General features: G+C 44.0%; 1 protein-coding gene across 2 annotated transcripts in view; it reads right to left on the bottom strand.

Annotated features, from left to right (window-relative positions):
* Positions 1 to 3435, bottom strand: part of GNG12 (G protein subunit gamma 12) — a 127427-nt gene extending 123992 nt beyond the window's left edge. Inside the window, exon 1 of one of the 2 annotated variants that reach the window (XM_080802438.1) lies at positions 3328 to 3435. The gene's annotated coding sequence lies outside the window, so the exon portion shown is untranslated. Of the gene's footprint in view, positions 1 to 3300 lie in introns of both variants that reach the window. The other variant, XM_080802437.1, reaches the window with a different exon arrangement.
* Between the last annotated feature and the right edge of the window lie 13861 nt (positions 3436 to 17296).

Here is a 17296-nt window from a genome sequence, read left to right as displayed (position 1 = left end):
GCAGGCTCCCCACTGAGCAAGAGCCCAATGTGGGGCTCGATCCCAGAACCCTGAGATGATGACCTGAGCGGAAGGCAAAGGCCTAACCCACTGAGCCACCCAGGTGCCCCTAGGAAGTCATGCCTTAAAGGGAACTACCATTCTAATCAGTCCAAACACAGGTACCTGATATCATTAAGGAAGAAACAACAGGTGCTTAAAAGGATTAGGCTTAAAGAGACAAGCATTTTCTGAATTTTGCAGTTGATTCAGTAAAGTGATGAATAGAATCCTTGAATCAGCTAAACACTCATTCTCACAAAAGTTTACAACCAGTCACAACACTTTAAGAAAACGTTGACAAAATGCTTCCAATCAGTCCTAAATGCTTCTGATGGCTTATCTGTTGGCATTGAACATCAGTACATGAAAAATAAATGGAAACCCTTGGGTCACATTTTTTCATACTTTAATTAAAAATCATACTTAGTTAAAGATAAATATGTCTGTTCCTGGTTTAATTTCCTACCCAGGCTAATAAACACAACTTTTAAAAATATAAACTCTCTTTAAATTTAAAATATGATCAATGAAATGTTTCTGACTGCCTGGCTCTAAAAATACTGTATGACTATAATTTCAGCACTAAAAGCATATTAAAGCGATTGATCCATCAATCATAATTATTCATACCACTGTGGTAGAAACATGGCACACATGTTTAGATAGATAAATAGATAGCTCTACCTATAGGATCAAGTATCTTCTTTGGAATTTAAAATAGCTCTATCTAGCGTTTCCAGAAGGCTTAAACTGCCACCTTGTAATTTATCCAATAGCCTGCTGCTAGCTTAAGCTAGAAATGTAAAATATCTAATCATGTTGAACATTAATTGTGTGTTAAGTGCCGTCAAAGTGCTTTGCAAAGATTGTCTCACATATTCTCATAATAATCCTTGAGACAGAGCCCACTAGCATCCACATTTTACCAATCAGACTGAAAAGATTAAATAACTAATACTCCCATCCAGGTCCATCCACATCCAAACTCATATTTCAAACCACTGTTAAATGGCTTCTCTTCCAAACCAGGCCTCAGAAAAATCTGACTTCCACAACTTACCTCCCTAAATTAAGCTTAAACTGACATACAAAACTTAAAACAAAAAACACCCTATACAAATCTGACCATTTATCCAGCAATGAACAATGTGATTCTACATTTGAAATTTTTAATTTCTTGTCTCAGAGAGGTTTACAACAGAAAAAAAAATTAATCTGGCATTAGGGAACCACTTCCTCAAGTGTTTTGGCTATGAAGCTCTCTGGTATCACAACTTGACACACCACCCATGTCCTTCAACAAGGGAGGACAAGCAGCAGCCCAACACCACCAACCTCACTGTTAGAGAGCTAATCTTTCAAATGAGACTGGAGCTTGCTACACAGAAAGACTTAAGGTATTAATCTTAGTCTCTTGTGAAACAGTTTCACATTTTTACGTATTTCTACACAAATTCAAATGCTGTCAGGGATCAAGACCTAGTGAATGATCTGGGCTAAACACAGTAAAAATACGACCACATTTTTATAAGGTCTAAACACGTAGTTGTTAGACTGCTCAGCATTTTTTGGACTTAAACTAGGGTTTTATGGTGCTAGTTAACTGTTAGGGAAGCAAAGGGACTAAACATTTGATCCCAGAATCCTTTTACCACCGAAGAGTCTGTAAAATGTTTGATTACTTTTAAAAATTACGTGTGTGAATCATGTTTGTTTATTGAAAAAAGGGGTTTGTTAATACATACAATTTAGCCTTCACTTGAATGTGATTGTTTTGGCAATAGTAAAACCCAACCCCATCATTCTTGCGCCGCCTGCCTTCCTGGTTCTCCTAGGTGAGGGCCGCCATCCTGCCATGATTTACAGGGAGAGCTGAGAAGCACCAGCAATGGTGCAGGGTGGTGACTACCACTTTAAAAACAAAGCCGAACTCCGCTTTTAAAGCAGCGAACACACAGACACAGACCCTGACTCTGACAACACCCAAAAGATTCATTATAGACAGTCCATTCAGACGAAGCTACAACAGCCCCAGGAAATATAAACAGTGTCCGCAAAGACAGCAGGGGAGGAAAGGAAGTAACTGATGGGAAGGAAGCTAATCATGTGAAGTTTGTCCAACTTCACAAGGTCTAATAAATTCCCGGTTTGTTTCCACTCAGAGCAGCCATTAAACGTGCCCCGACATGTGGGCGCAGGGGACCTCCCTTCTCTCCGGTTTTTGCCCATTTCCTTCTCTATAACCTTGTTTGTATACAACCACGCCCGGTCAAGGGTGACTATGAGATAAAAGGCCTCATCAGTTTCTTCTCTTGGATTCCCGGTTGTCCAAAGTTTAACTCCACGGCGGTGATTTAACGAGTTCTTCTGTGCAGGTTATGAATGGCTTAAGTTTACAAGACACAAACATAAGGCGAGGACAAGTGTCAGACGCCTTTAGTGGCAGTGTTTTAAAGTGTTTTCAAATTAGTTTTAATTGATCTGCCTTGGCTAAAATTAAGGGGGATAAGTCACCCTGATCCATGTACTAAGGGTCCCGACAATGCTTTAAAAAAAAATTCACGCAACACTCTCGTCTGAGCCTCGACCCCCCCCCATACCACCTGCAAATACAGTCTCGAGCCCACTCACTGCTGGGGGTCCCTCGCGGGACGTGTGACCTGGGCTCTCCTCTTTGACCCGCTACTTCCCCGCTAGACCCAGCAGCGAGCGGGTTCCAGGGCTGCTCGCCCGCCCGCTAGTCCCAAGAAAGAGCGGAAGAAAGTAGGGAAGAGGGGCGTGGCGCCCCGGTCGCCCCCAGATGCCTGCCCGCCTCCAGAGCCTGGCACCACCGCAAGGAAGGGCTGGGCACACCGGAGCCTCCCAACCCCAACCGGGCGCGGGGCGCACGGCGGCGGGCGAGCTGATAGACCTTTCCTGCCGCTCCCGCCCCCATCCCAGCGCCCGCGCCCTCAGCCCCAGCCCCACAGGGCCCCCGCTTTCCCCGGCCGCCGCCCGTCGAGGGCGAGCGCGCAGTCCGCCTCCAGGTCTCGGCGTCCCTCGCCCTCCCTCCCCCTCCCTCCCCCATCCCCTTCTCCGGCGCCCAGTGCCCCGACCAGTCCCCGCCCTCCGGGACACTCTTCCCTCCCTCCTTCCTTCCTTCCTCCCTTCCCTCCCTCCATCTCGCTTCCTAACACCGGGAACTCGGAGGCGGCCCCCGAACTGGCCGGCCGACGCCCCGCGCTGCGCCCCTGTGCCCGCAGGGAGCAGACTCGCCACCTGCGCCCGCCGCTCGTGCCCACTCGCCTGCCGGTGCGCTCCCCCCGCCGCCGCCGCCGGGGACTCGGTCTCTAAGGGCTCCTGGAGACAGCTCCGACCTCTCCTCCTCCTCCCGCTCCTCCGGGCGCCGGCTCCGCCTCGCTCGGGGTAGGCGGGGCGGACAGCCCGACGGGCGGGGCGGCGGTGGCGGCCCGGACTCCTTCCTCCGGCCCTGGCCCTCCCACCCGCCCAGGCACCCGGGCTGTTCTGGGCTTAGGCCGCCGAATCCTTGTCGTGTCCCGCCCGCCAAAGGGGAGAGGTCGGGAGCTGTAGAGCTCCACAAACGTCTGACCGCCTTGGCCGTCCCCATTTTCCCTTCCCCAAACTCATGGACGCCCTGGAGTTCAAGGACGCTGGGCCCCCACTTCACAGGACCCTCCACCCAGCAGCTCTGACTCCTCCAAAGCTTCCTTCGCGTGCGAAAGCCTCGCTAACCCTTATGCCAACCGTCCCCTGGGCCGCGAATGTGAGCGCTGCCAACCCCCTACACAAAAGTTAGGCTGGGCTCCAGGAATTTCTTAAGAAAACAGTCACAGTAAAATTTAAAGGGCCCTGGGGCCATGGGGAGATTTTGTTTCCCAGAAAATGGAGATAGAACTGCGGATTGTTCAATTTGAAGTGCATGCACCCATCAGGAGCTTCTCCACTTCTCCCTCCATGAAATTTGCACTTCCAAATGCCCCATACCTGGCAGAGTTCTGCATAACGAATTAATTGATTTGGTTGGTCCTTTCTGAGTGGATTCAGGGTCAGAGCCTCTTCTGTTTACACAGAGTTCGAACTATTCATACAAACAGTCATTCAAGGAACATTCACTGAGCACTTGCTATGTGCTAAGCATTGTACTAAAGGTGATGGAGAGACACAAAGATGATCAGACGAGGCGCTCACCCTCCAAAAGTCCAGAAAGAGTCAAAAAGGCGGATGTACAAGAAATCCTACCACTCAGCAGACTTCTCACTTATCCCCAGGTATCTGTTTTCTTGTTTGACAGGGTGAAGACAAAAGAGAAGGTGAGGCCAAAGTAGGTCACTCGGAACCAGTGTGGGCAGAGTCCATGCTTGAAATGGAGTCTGGTGGCATTGGTGCGGGATGTCCGTGTGTTGAGTTTCACCAACTGAAGGGAAGTGAAACCCAGGTCAGTTTGCAACCAAGGACTGCAGTTAGGGCATGATCTTTACTCTTACTTTCCTTCCAATGGTGAAAATGGTGAAACCATTGGACCAGAAATGCAAGAAGGATACTGTAGGTAGAGGCAATGATTGGATGCCTTGGCCCGGGAGTGTGGGAGTGTGGTCAGAGACACGTGCATCTCACTGAGCATCACGCTCAGCTGCCGGATTTGTTTTGCCTATACAAGGGACAGCCAGAAGTGCCTGGAATTAGTGTTCCTCTGCCCCACCCCACCCTTTAACCAGTGATTGAGAATGCATGTCTAAATACTGTCGTCCTGGTCCCTTAGCCTCCAGTTGGGACAACTCCAGGGTGGCTCTCTGCTGTCTACAGAGCTCCCTATGAGACTGGGCCAAATTCCCTCCCTTCTGCTTTGGGATTTTGCTTGATATCACATTCTTTTGCTTGCCCTTCTTACCCCTCTAGGTCCTACATCCCCTACCAGTATTTCTTAGAAACCCATTCTAATCAGGACCAACTATGTGATTTGCAGGGCCCCATGCAAGATACAGAAAAATGTTCCTAACTTATCAAGAATTTCAAGCTGGCAACAACAGAGTATTAGACCAAGTATATGGGGTCCCACGTTTCTGCACAGATGTGCATGACTCTAAGATGTCACATCAGTGAAGCTGGTCTGGATGTTAATAAAATCACTTTCACTTGAGTCCTCATTGCAAAGTCTGCTTCTGGAAAATCCCCAGCTAAGATAACAACTGTTAAGGTAAAAAACCAGCCCATCCTGTGCAAGCGTAATCACCTTACAGAATACACTAGCAGTCGGCATCCCCCAGCTTGGGAGGCTGCCCCTGGTAGGAGGAGGGCTTAGGTTAAGTTGTATGTAACAGGAGCTTTAGCCATCAAAAGAGGGAAAACAGCTGAGAATGATTTAGGCTCATAAGATGATGTCGCTGGAGGCTGGGGTTTTAGTCCCATTCTGAGCCTATGCCCAAAGTGTTAATTCGGGTGGTGTTTCAGATGGAGTTACCTAGAAACACCTTACTTGAAGTTTAGTTGGCAAGTAGTTAAAAAGTGACACCTCACTTGTAAGGAAGTGAGGTTGGCAGGATTGGGCAGAGGGAGAAGCTGCCTGTCAATGTGGTTACAGCTGGGCCTAGAGCCCAGAGGGTACTGGAGTTGTGTGGCTCTTCAGAATTAAACCAGATTGAGTCCCGGGAAGTGGGCCTTTGTAATCTTCTCCACATCCAGCACTCCTGGGAAGAGGTGTACCCATAGGCAGAGCAGTTCCTTGAGGACAACGCATGCTGATGGACACAGCTGGGAATGGTCAGTAATAGATGCGTCAGCGCTGAGCAGAGGATTTGGGAGAAACTCCACAGTATCACTCCGGTAGATGATCTCTGAGATCTCACTTGGGCTTAGAGTCAGTCATAACAGGAATACACAGCCCAGCCCAGGAGGGCCTGACCCTCGGTCTTCTGGGCAGCCCCTGGACAAATTTTGATTTCATTTCACCTTTCTCGTACTATATGCCTATTTAATCTCCCATTTTTTCCCCTTAAGACTTTTAATTTTTATTTTTTTTTAAGATGTATTTATTTTGGGGGGGAGAGAGAGAGAGTGCAGCAGGGAGGGGCAGAGGGAGTCAGAGAGAGAAACTCAAGCATACTCCACGCTGAGTGCAGAGCCTAACATGGGGCTCAATCTCATGACCCTGAGAAACCAAAAGTCAGTTGCTTATCCAACTGTGGCACCCAGGTGCCCCTTAATTTTTATTTTAAGTAGGCTCCACCCACAATGGGGCTTAAACTCAAGACCCTGAGATTAGGAGTCACACACTCAACCTACTGAGCCAGCCAGGCACCCCTCCTTCAAAAAAACCTCTTTTTTCCTCCCTTACATTCTGGCCAAATTATTTTATACCCCTCTAGTGGGACTAGAGACAAATAAATACAAATAAATGAACCAATTGCCCAAGAGTAGCAGTGTAGTAATGTAAAATATATATTATGAGATGAAGCCTTTGGGATCAAGTCCCGAATTTGCCACTAACAAACTGTGTGAATTTGGGGCACTTAACCCTACTGGGCATTTGCTTGTCTTTAAAATAAAGCAATTTTTAAAAATTTTAAAATAAAGCAATTGTAAAAAAAAATTAAAATAAAATAGATTGTAAGAGAATGGTCTCTAAGGTTCCAATTCTATGGGAATTAATTTTTTTTAGAAGACATGGTTTTCTCATAGGGCACCTGGGTGGCTCACTCGACAGACTCTTGGACTCTTGGTTTCCCTCAGGTCAAGATCTCAGGGTCCTGGGATAGAGCCGCCGGTGAGCTCCGTCTCAGTGCAGAGTCTGCTTGTCCCTCTCCCTCTCTCTCCCCACCCCCGGCCACACACAGCCACTGGCAAGGCACACTTTCTCTCTCTCTCTAATATAAGTAAATAAAATCTTTTAAAAAAGGGAGATGGTTTTCTCTGCTATATAATCTCTCATGAAGCAAGCAAGAGAAATGTTTTTATAACTCAGAACAACTGATTTTTAAAATCAGTTGCAATTCATAGGTGAAGCACTACTTCTATGAACTTCTATTCAGTATTCAGTAACAACACCCTAACAAAAGCATCAGTCAGAAAGAGATGGGTGAAGCAAGATGGGAAAAAAAAAAAAATGGGGCAAATGGGTCAGTCTGTGAATGATGAGGTCTCCACAGACTTTGGAACAGTTTTTCCGGAATATTAGATTTGCTCCCTAAGAATTTTATTTCTCCTATTACACATGGCCACACTCTGCCTGAACCTGCCCTAGAAGTTATGGAGAGCTACCTCCTTTTGAATAGGTTACCTGGGTAAGTGTTTCACAAACAGGTTTTTCTGCTCAGTCAGAAGCTGCCATCTTCCCATGTAGAAGTTAGGTTAGGGAGAAGCACCCACAGTCTTGGAAATTCCCAAATAACATGTTGAAACATGTCGGCCACAGGCAGGAGCTATGACCAAAACTGTGGCTACGGATCAGTAGGCAATTCAACACGGTTCCATCCTCAAGTGGGTGGAAGCCTTCGGAGGCCTGGGTGGGAGTGGCCCAAAGTTGAGGCAATAACTTCTGTTAGTTGTTACTAACTCAAAATGAGCTTTCTGGCTTATGATAGCACTAGGCCCTCTAGCTCGGGAGAGTGGAAGTCTTCAGACACTGTTGCCTAGGATTCAACTACCTGGGCTCAAAGGTTAGCAAAATTCCTATCAGTGGAGGGTTTCAACCAGTGGGCCACTAGGAAATGGAGATGCAGAGGCTATGGGGGAACCAACCCAAATGTCCAGGACTGGACTTTGATACATGACTTTTGAATTGATACAGGACTTTTCAATCGATATATTGATATCAGGACAATGGTACAGGACTTCTTTCTAAAGTGCCCTGTGGAAAGATGTAGATCTAAATATGTTCATATAAGAAGATGCCCTGAACATATTTTTGAGCATAGAAAGCAGGTTATAAAAGAACATACATAGAATTTCCCACTCACATATAAAGAAGAGCACGCACACACACACACACACACACACACACACATACATGCATCCAAATCAGTGCATCTGCAATGATGTTTGCCAAAATGTTAACAGGGATTTCTTTCTCAGGGTAGTAGAATTTCGGGTAAACTATGTTTTTAAATACTGCATACATATTCATTCATTCATTCTTTTTTTTTTTTTTACAGTGAATGCATAGCTTCTCTATGAATAATGTGGGTGGTTTGTGTATTATAAATGTGTCTTTTTTCGTATTACAGAAAAAAGAAAAAGTCATTGTGTAGACCAGGGTTTGACAAAACAAAGTAAAGCCAGAGGGCCAGACCACCAGCCATCTGTTTTGGTAAATAAAGTTTTATTGGAATGCAACCACACCCATTCATTTATCTGTTGTCTTTGGTTGCTTTTGCTTTGCCAGGATAGAGTTGAATGTTGTGGCAGACACCTTAGGGTTCAAGAAGCCTAAAATATTTTTCTGTCTCTTTAGAGAGGTATAGACAAGTAGACTAGAAAACTTTTTCAGAATGGCAAATTGTAGCCTAAATTTTACTAACTCTTCAGATTTCAATGCATCTGAATTTTCTATTTTAAAAGAATATAGTCTGTGTATGTAAAGTATCTCCCAGTCCTGAGTGGTGATTGTAATAACCAAGCAAAGTAACATGACCAGCACTGGGGTGGTTAATGTCTGTGTATTCTCCATCCTCCTCCCCTTCTTCCCTCATTCTTTTCCGACTCGCCTTTTTCTCTACCTGCTCCTCCTGTTCTCCTCCCCCTCCTGCTCTTCCATTTCCTTCTCATTTTTCCAATGAAATAAGGTCACACCCTGTTCTCCATTTTGCCCTCAAATGCTATTCCAGCTGAGAGAGGGAGAGGGGGAGGACTGAGGTTCTTCTCACCTTCTGGCATGGGTCTCTCTAAGATAGAATGATGGAGAAGTCCTGGACGAAATAAATCATTCTTGGGGAGGATAAGTGAGGTCCCAAAAAGTCAACCCAGACCCGGAGGAAAAACAGCCCGCAGAGCTGTGGAGGAAAGGAGGGTGTTAGGCTCCCCAGGAAAGGCTGGGAACTGAATGGGCCAAAGCCCCTCTCTTCCCTCATTCCTCTGTCATACTCTCCTCTATTTTCCTTAAAGCCTCCCATCCTACACAATCCTTCTGGCCTTCAGGTTCACTGAGGAGGTTTGGGATTTTTCTCCTTCACATTCAGTGGCAGCCAGCATCAGTGCTCTCACAGAACCCACAGGAGCAAGAGGAAGCAGTGTCAGTCTAAGCAATGCCAGGCCCTTGCTCATTTCTAGAACTCGGCCAGAAGAGCTGGATGTTGGCCCTGATGTGGAATGTACTTAGATGCTAAGTAATTAAATTGTGCAACAGAAACATTCTCTTTGTCAACCACTCACCCCAGGCCTTCCCTGAAGAAAATAGAAGGCCCCTGCAGAGTCCGAAAGGGAAGCAGCCTGGTAGACAATGATTAGATTATTCATCCATCTATAGCCTATGCCACTGGGTTTTGACTCAGACACAGTCAACCCTGTGGACCTGTGAGCTAAGTTGTGATGGGAATGGAAAGTATTTTCTCTGGCACCCTGATAACAGACCTGTTAATTTCATTTAGCTTTATATTCTGGTGAGAATGGAAAATACCAAGCCTGCAACCTCTGTGACTCCAATTTACACTCCATGGTTCTCGGAATATCTAAAATGTTTTTCGGAATGCGGGGGAATCTCAGAAAATGTGATTAAAATGACTTTTTTTTTTTTTAAGTGTGTCAGTATTGCTCTAGAAATATTGAGATAATAGAATAATACCAACAATGCCAGGATCCTGGAATTATTATTAGTGTTATTCTATTATTTCAGTATTTCTAAAAATAGAAATACGGACTATTTTTGTCCTGAGACTGTGCTGAGAATTATGTGCCACATTAAAAATTTGGATGTAATAAAGGTACATTAATTTGAAGAGTGATCTGATCACATTCTTCTCGTGTTTTAAATCCTCCCCGGGTATCTTATTGTCATTTTCCTATTTCCTGGGTTACTAGGAAGGTTGGACGGCTTTTCTTGTATTTATTAGTCATGTATGGTTCCACTACTGATTTGGGCATGGATCTACTTCCAGAGGCCTCTAATGGATTGTGCTAGATATTTTTGTATTCCTATAAATAGCCTTGAGCTTTGTTCTGGAATATAGTTAAGTTACTTGGAAACAAATTTATCCTTTTAGGTCTTGCTTTTAAGATTTATCCAACAAGATTAGAGCAGTTATCGCTCTAGAGTGATTTTTCCCCTACTGAAGCAAGATCTGAATGTCTACCCAATGCTCTGTAAGTCTTGAGGTTTCCCAGTCTGGCTGGTAGGAAGAGGCTCCATTCCTGGCCCTGTGTGAGCATGTGGCACTGTTACCTCTAATCCTTAGAGATGGTTCTTTCCCTGCCCTGGGTGGTTGCTTCATCTGCATGAGTTCCCCATTACTCATTATTCCATCATACACATCATCATCATCAAGGGGACTCTCTTCTGGTCTCTAGGTTCTCTTTCTGTTCAGCTCTCTTTCTGGTGCTCTGTCCTGTGAGTCGTAGCTGCCCTGACCTCCCTGAGCTCTCATCCTCCCTTCTCAACTCAAGGGGCCCACCAGACTCTTTCTGAATTCCCTACTCTCTGCTGTGCCTGGAAACTTCCTCAAGACAGGACACTGGGGGACTCTGTAAGACACCCCACCTTTTTTTTTTTTAAGTCTCTCAGGGATCACTGTCCTCTTGTCACCTGAAGTACAGTATTTTGCAAACTGTTGCTTCAGATATTTTGTCTGTGTTTGGGTTGTTTCAGGTGTGAAGATAAGCCAGTTCGTTTACCCCGTCTTGACTGTAAGCAGCTGTCTCCCTTGTCATTCTAAGTCATGCCTTGGTCTTCTTTCTACTTAATCATTATCTAACACTGTTTTGTACATTTCCTTTTTTGTATGGTCTGTCTCCCTCAGCAGGCTGTAAGCTCCCTGAGGGCATGTCTGCTTGGTTTACTGTTGGTCCTCAGCTCCTATAGCATTGCCTGATGTACAACAGGACTTGTGAAATGTTGAAGGAATGAATGAAAGCTAACTGGGACCATTAATGGGAGGCTCTGAATGCCAAGCAAGGAAATTAAACATTTTGTTGAGAGCAGAGGCTCTTATTCTGGGGCTAGATGGACATATGCCAAATTCTATTCATTTGCAATTTGAGGACATTGTGGGGTACAATGCTGGCAACTTCAGTCAAGCTACTCTGTAAATCTGCCAAAGCTTTTGGTAGATTAGGTCACATTTTTGGAATCGGCTTGGAATTCAGGAACCTGGCAGTAATAATGAATCTTGCCTTTGACCCTGCCTCTAATCTGATTGGCCCTAAGCCCTTTACAAATATTAATTATGTTTCACAGCGCAGTTGTCACCCTGACCTCTTTTCTTAGGCTGGTAACACTGGGACCAGTGTTCAGCACTCCTACCCTGTAACAGCATGCTTACTCCTCCTCCTTAAAAGAGAAAGCCCATCTTTATTAACATCCTTAAATTAGTAAGTATCCTAATGATGAGCTTGACAAGTGAGTTATTTTCTTAAAAACTTCACTTGAGGGCGCCTGGGTGGCTCAGTTGGTTAAACGTCTGCCTTCAGCTCAGGTCATGATCCTAGGTTCCTGGGATCAAGCCCTCTGTGGGGCACTCAGCGGGGTGCCTGCTTCTCCCTCTACCCCTCCTCCCATTCATTCTCACAATCCCTCTCAAATAAATAAAATCTTTAAAAAAATATTTATAAACTTCACTTGATAATTGCAAAGGTCTCTCCACTGTCTGACTCTAGTCTCCAAGATAGTCAACTGAAGGCAAGATAAAAACATTAGAAATTATAGCTACATTTATTATGTGTCTTTTCCTTCTGTTAGTACAGTAGTTCAGATATATAATATGTAAATAAAACACACATGTTTGGACCACACACTCAAAGTCCTTACTGATGAAAGTACCCAATAAAAAATTTAGAGATCACAGATTGAGTTTTCCTCCCAATTCCCCTTACGTGAGTCCAGGTTACTCTTCCTAGAAGTAATCTCAAACTGTGCTCCATTCTTCTGCCAAAACAAACAAACAAGAAACAAAACCCCCAAATCTTCTATAGCTTCAATGTAAGAGAACAACTGTAATAGTATGCTGACATTGAAAAGAAGGGAGTTTTTTCACGCAGACACAGGGGTCACTCCATAATTATTAATAAGCCCTCACATTTGTACAATGCATCAAATTTTATAATGCACTGAGCTTTGCCTACAGGCCCTCCAATTTCAGGAGAACATGGTCTGCTTTCAGCCAAGATTTATATCCTTAGTTCTACTCTATGAGGTCCGTTAGCCCCTTTTAGAGATTAAACTATGGCCCCTGAACAATAATTGCAAGGTCATGAATATTTTTCTAAGCTCCATCCATATATGTTAACAGACTGAATTACTGAAGAGATGATGCAAATAAGGAACTTAGATGTGCCAGTTTATTTACTATAAAAGTAGTTTACAGAAATAGCAATTGAGTAAAAACTAAGCTACAATGCATATTGTGTATGTGAGAGAGAGGGAGAAAGATGTGTGTGTGTGTGTGTGTGTGTGTGTGTAGGAGTCAGGACACAGAGCACCAAGGCACCAGACATGAATGAAGAAACTGTTGTAGAAGAGAAAATTCTGGCTTGGCCAGACATCACCTGACACCAAGTGAATTAGAAATGAACTGTCCAGTTGAGCCTTACCTGAATTCCTCACACACATGAACAAAATCAAATGGTTACTTGAAGCCACTGAGTTTTGGGATAGCGGACCTGAGAGTTGTCAACATGATCTGAGTCTGGATCCAATCCGACTACCCCTGTAATCTTCAGTAAGCCAGTCCATTGTTTTTGGTTGGTTTGTTTATTCTTGTACAAGTTGGGTTTCTGTTATTTCCAACTAAAAGAACTGTAAATAATATAGGGACACTCTCTCTTTTAACTCTGGTGCAGAAGCTTCAGCTAATCATATCTCGCATCACTTTCCTCAATGACTTACTCTTATTATTAATCTATGCATGGATCTTCTCTTATTTGATTGATAGATTTTTTATTCATACCTCCATTTTTTTTTACCCCGTTCCCTTCCTTAATCCAATTCCCTTCCCCTGTTCACATACAAACATTCTAATTCTGATGTGTATTTTTTTATTTGTGTGTATCCTTATAAAATATGTATTGTTGGGGCACCTGGTGGCTCAGTTGTTTACGGGTCTGACCTTTGATCTCAGCTCAGGTCTTGATCTTGGGGTCGTGAGTTAAAGCCCCACATTGGGTTCCATGCTGGGTGTGGAGCCTACTAAATAAACTAATTAAGTAAATAAAATATTGTTATTTTGTGTACAAGCATTTCAGTGTTATACTAATAGTACTGTATACTCTCTTTATGAATAATACTTGTGAAATTTTATTAATTAATTAAATACTTTTCCCCCAAAGTGCAAACACCTGTTGTAAGTTTTTTCTCTAAGAGATATACATTCTGATGATGGTGTTACTGATAGGTTTTTTTGTATTCTTGGCATTAAAAAAAAGAAAAACCTCTTTTACTCTCTGAATGCTGCATCTCTCTCCCCATCCACCACATACACACTTTATTTTTTAATAATAAATGTTCTGGTTATAGGGATGCAATATCTTTTCATCTCTGGGAAAATATTATTTCCTTTTTGGAGATTTTTTTTCCATAGTCTCTCTTGTTTCTTTTTTGTTTTTCTTTTAAGAAATGTCTAGTCCCTTGTTTTTTTTTTGTTTGTTTGTTTTTTTAAAGATTTTATTTATTTATTTGACAGACAGAGATCACAAGTAGGCAGAGAGGCAGGCAGAGAGAGAGGAGGAAGCAGGCTCCCTGCTGAGCAGAGAGCCCGATGTGGGACTCGATCCCAGGATCCTGGGATCATGACCCGAGCTGAAAGCAGAGGCTTTAACCCACTGGGCCACCCAGGTTCCCTAGTCCCTTGTTTTTATTTGTCTTTCTTGTTAGCTTTTCTCAAAAGCCTACTGATGCTTGGCTAGTTCTGATTAGAACCTCTGAGCGTGTGTGTGTGTGTGTGTGTGTGCACGTGCACATGCGCACACACGTGCGGGGCCTACACAGTGGTCGTGGTAGGTGATGCAGCAGACATTTGGTCTTTAACTGCAGGCCTCTGTTCGTTTCCGTAGGTCTCGTCTCTTGGACTGTTCAGATACACCAGAAAGGAACTAAGATACTCTGGGGGTGGGGAAGGGTTAAGCCTGGCTGTCAGCATTCTAGGAGCCTGCAGATCTCATCATGATTTTTGTTGTTTTGTTTTGCTTTTAAAATCTAGATTTTTACTTTATCTTTCTTTTTGAGTACATTTACTCATCTGCAGCTCGTGTCCATACTCTTTGGATTTCTGATCATTTATTCACTCAACAAACTCTTTACCTGGTATCTCCTTAGCACTTGGTGCCAGGCATACTTCTAGGTGCTTGCAATCAAACCCACCAGCAATCAGAATAGGTGAAAATGTCTGCCCTCATGGAGCTTACATTCTAATAGAATACATTTCCAGTCTTCTGCCTGAAGGAGGGAAAGTGGCCAGCTGGCTGGCTGCAAAAGGATGTGGCAGGAATGTGGATTCAACCGATCCAATTTTGAGGCCCACTTCACATCCCTATTATCAAACATACTTGGTGCCTCCAATTCCTGAGCCTTTCTGGATCTTGGTGGGACAAACCAGCTGGCTCTGTATTAGCTTACCCCTCCCCTTCGCAGACATTTGGATTTCAGCCTGCTTTCTTCTGCTGTCAGCTGGCCTCGCTTGTTCATGTACTCTTTCTTGCCCGCGTTAGTCTTCTCTCTCATTTTCCTTGTTCTTGTGACTTATGCTGTGCTGTTTTTCATCTAATGTTATCTTAGTGGGATTTGGGGGAAGGAATAGAGCTAATTCTGCATTCCCTTAATTATGTTTAACCATGTGTCACTAACCCTCCATACGGGCACAAAGTTGCTTACTTGACAGGTAAAAACAGCGCCTGCCTGCATGGTGGTAGTGTCAGGTTCGGATGGTCTGAGAGTCCCATTTCTGGGAGGCTGTATGGCTTTGATTTTAGAATGAGATCCCAGAGAACTTACATAAAATTCAGTATTTCTAGGTCTCTATTCTCATGACTCATTTTTTTTCTCTTTCTCTTGGCCCTAAGAATATGTCTCATTTAACTTTCTTTTTCCCTGAATCATATTTTTCTCTTCTTTTATTTTTACTATTGACCTTCACATTTTTCTTGCTTTGATATCCATGATGAGATATTCCCAGTCATTACACCTCTGTGCTGTGTGTGTGAGACGCTGTTCTTTGTTTGCATTATCTTATGAAATCTCTACTAACGCCCTATGAGCTGGGCATTGTCATTGTCACTCTGGATGACCTATCAAGTCTACTACTTTATATTAAAAATGCAAGACTAAGATTAAAAACTTGCCTAAACTCTTACAGCAAATGAGTTAAGTTTTTAAATATTCATGAAATTTACATATTTCATAATCATTTCATGGTTTACATATTATCAAGGCCTTGGGTATTTCCTGTAGGTAGTTTGGAGTTTTGGTGCCACAAACCTCCAAGGCTTCCTGCCAAGGGAGCTAAATATCTACATTGATAGCCTATCCGAAAACACAGAACTAGATGTATTTGATGGGTAGGGGTATCTGGTTAGCTGTGCTGGAGGGCTGGGTCTAGAAGCCCAGATGGGGTTTCTACTCCCTCTAGACTGGCTGAGTCTAGAACAGCAAGACCTGCACAGCAGGTTCTAATTCACTCAGCTAACCCACTGTGAGGGAGAAAAGGGCTGGCCTGCCTCACCTTCACACTGCAGACCAAAAATTTGGACAGACAGCACAAGGATTGCTAGGCCCACTCTCAAGGAACACCCAGAGTGAGACTGCCACCGCACGCAGCTGCATGAAGAAGAAAAGGATGCTCACATTGAGTGCCATTTTCACCTCCTGCTTCATGGGGATGTAGAGTCAGGCTCCAGCCTTTTGGACTAGCTAGCACCTTCTCGATTCCTCCTTGGGCCAGCTGTGAGGGGGCCTACAGAGCGGCTGCAGGTGTGGGTAGGAATGCTCTCTCTCCTGAAAGCTGAGCAGAAGTGTTGTCTTTTTTTGTGTGTTGAGGTAGACAGGTGGGGAGAAGGAAACATAGGTACCCTTCTGAATGTTTCTGTTTCATGGAAATAAAAATGCCAATATTGCAAACATCTCTTGTGGCTGGTTTTTTCTAGTTCATCTTTTAAGTCAATGTCAGTTGCAGCCCACTCAGTGGGTTTCTTGACTCACCAATGGATTGGGAACCTATTCTAGGAGGTTTATTGGTAGGAAAGAACTGCTCTTGTCTGGAACATGCCTCAGTGGACCCTTTGGTTATGCATAAAGGAGGAAGTAGGCACTCTGTTGGGCAGGAGTGGCTGTGACAAAGGCATGCAGTTTAGTATAACTGCAAAGGACAACACAGGTGGAAAGTTATTTCTTCAGGTAAAGAGATTATTAACACCTAATAACGTTGAACATCTTTTCATGTGTTTACTTGTCATTTGTCTGAGTTTGGGCTGCTATAGCAGAAAACCATAGATTGGATAACCATAGATTGGATAACAACCAATATTCGTTTCCTCACAGTTCTGGATGCTGGGAGTCAGCATGGTTGGATTCTGAATGAGGACTAAGAACCTGTTCCTGGTTTATAGATGGCCATCTTCTCTTAGTATCCTCAATGACAGAAACAAAGCGCTACAGAAGGACGCTAATCCATTCTCTCATGAGGATCTACCCCAGGACTTAACTGAAGTGCCCACCTCCTAATACCACCACCTCAGGCATTTGGATTTAACATGTGAATGTGGAGGGAAAACAAACATTCAGTCACAGCACCAGGTATATATCCTCTTTGTGAAATAACAACAGCACTTTTTTTTTTTTTTTTTGAGAGAGAGAGTGGGCAGGGGGTTCAGGGGAGTAGCAGAAGGAGGGAGAGAGGGAAAGAATCCCAAGCAGGCTCCATGTCCATCACAGAGTCTCACATGGGGCTCAATCTCACGACCCCAAGATCATGACCAGAGTTGAAACCAAGAGTCAGATGCTTAACTGACTGAGCCACCCAGACACCCCAAACAACAGTACTTTTAATAAACCACACACTAAAATAAAATGGGGTAGTATTATTATTAACAATGGCAGTAATATTGATCATAAGAATAAGCTTTC

The sequence above is a fragment of the Martes martes genome (genome assembly GCF_963455335.1).
Source record: "Martes martes genome assembly, chromosome: 4".
NCBI lineage: Eukaryota > Metazoa > Chordata > Mammalia > Carnivora > Mustelidae > Martes > Martes martes.
Note: the sequence above shows the minus strand (reverse complement) of the source record. Positions and strands in the feature narration are given on the sequence as shown.